The 1,981-nt window shown below is 34.3% G+C and overlaps 1 protein-coding gene across 1 annotated transcript in view; it reads right to left on the reverse strand.

Moving 5' to 3' along the window:
• LOC111703149 (muscle calcium channel subunit alpha-1) overlaps window positions 1-1,304 on the reverse strand; it is a 52,430-nt gene extending 51,126 nt beyond the window's left edge. The window contains exon 1 of the mRNA XM_023475025.1: window positions 967-1,304. The gene's annotated coding sequence lies outside the window, so the exon portion shown is untranslated. The remainder of the gene's footprint in view (window positions 1-966) is intronic.
• Between the last annotated feature and the right edge of the window lie 677 nt (window positions 1,305-1,981).

Genomic DNA, 1,981 nt, shown 5'->3' on the forward strand with positions numbered 1-1,981 from the left:
CAGACAAAGCTGGGTATCTCAAGAAGTAATGATTTATCCTCATTTTTTCAGCTCAAAAATCGATTATTTTTTCTTAAATTGCTGTTTCTCTATCAAATTAACTTGTAGATGTAAACCCCAGAAAAATATTCAGAATTTAAAACATATTTAATAATAATATTTTATATTTTGTTCCTAGCTATTCGTTTAAATGTTAACGTTGACACTCTTTATTATAAAATATATGTCTAACAGTTCCTATAATACTCATGCGATCTACAGGGTTACCCACAAATGATGAGACTGTAAAGACGACAGGAAACTCTTAAAATATGAAGATATCAAGGTTAAATTAAGTATTTTGCCTTAGATAAAGAAATCTAATGGATTATTTAAAGAAAACAACTATTTTAATCAGCTGCAAGAAATCGTGAATATAAGGTAACAGACAGTATAAATTTCGTACAATCGTCTCTGAAGTCTTATCCTTTGTGGGTAACCCTGTACATACATTGAATAAAAAGTTCAACAGACATTACATAACTCGGTAACAAGAGAGTTTCAATAAAAAGATAAACCATTTTTAATAATTAATTTCTAATGATCATTTATTTAATGAAATGAAATGAAATTAAACTATTTTAAAGAACAAAAACATGGATATCTAATTGATAATTGATCAGACAAAGCTTTTCATGGTACCGTTCGAATTGACTGGGTTTGCTACTTTATTTATCAAGAGTCACTTTAATTAGGTCAATTAGGTCAGCCCACCCCCCTCCCCCATTCCCGAGAAGAAATTTTTTAATAATATAAAAAAGAATACGTATACATGCTTTGTACGTGTTCAAAAAAATCAAAGCTTTAAAATATAAAGGAAAGTTGCATTCGATGTTTAAAAATTAAAAAAAAAAGAAAATTCATTGAAAAAATACCTTTTTTTACTTTATTCTATTAAGTTTAAATATGGGGTAAAAGAATACATACCTCTGCTATTAAAGAGAACCATAATGATTCATTTATTAGAACTAGAAAGCCAGAAAGGAAAAGAAACTAAAAATATAATGTTCCAACTGCTTTCATTCACTCCCTTCTAAACTCCTGCTCAAATACACTCCTAGAGTTTAAATCACAGTTTTCACCATCCCACCACCAAGGGCAACAATCACAATGATCACGATGTAGCTGGAAACGTCCCCTTTGACTTGAATCACAATAATTGACAGGACTGGAAGGAGCCGGAGGAGGAGGGGCGTTCTAATGTATCCAGCTATACTAAGAGCCGGTCAATTCTATAGGCGGTTCTACACACAATTAAAACAGGAGCTGTGACGTAGAACAAGGTAAGACAGGCCTGTACGGTCAGGCAACTAGGCAGGAGTTGTACCTGACAGTACACCAGAGGCAGAGGACCTGCCGAAGTCAGGCCTGTACTTTATGGATCCATGGCGAACTTATAGCTAGGTAGTGCCTTTCAAAGTAAAGCTAATCTTGTGCCGGCATACAGATATTCTTTTAGGACACGAAACAAGTGGCGGCCCGGCACGGAGGATTCAGGACAATTCCTGGTCGTGTCGGGCCACCTTATTGTGACACGAGGGGCAGATAGGTACAGGTAGCTGTGTCAGCCCAGCTGATTAATACAGGTAAAAATCCCCCAAACACAATTTAAAGGCTGATGTACTAAAATATTAAAATCAAGATCAAATTTTTGTAGCAATCACAATGTATGTGAAAACGACTGCTTGACAAACTGATAAACATTTGATACATTTTTTCTTCATAATCTCTTTTTTGGATATTTAAAACGATACATTGTATGTCCCCTTTCCTCTTTCCTTAATTTTGTATTTACAGTGAGAACCAGAAAACTGTGGAAAGGAAGACGACATTATAGCAATACTCAGCAATACTTTTTTTTTAAAATGTCATTGAATTCCTTATCAAGCAAAATGTGTCAGTTTTTACTTCACAAGGGCTGTGTCTCATGTTCATTGGACGA

This window comes from Eurytemora carolleeae, unplaced genomic scaffold, assembly GCF_000591075.1.
Source record: "Eurytemora carolleeae unplaced genomic scaffold, Eaff_2.0 scaffold62, whole genome shotgun sequence".
NCBI lineage: Eukaryota > Metazoa > Arthropoda > Copepoda > Calanoida > Temoridae > Eurytemora > Eurytemora carolleeae.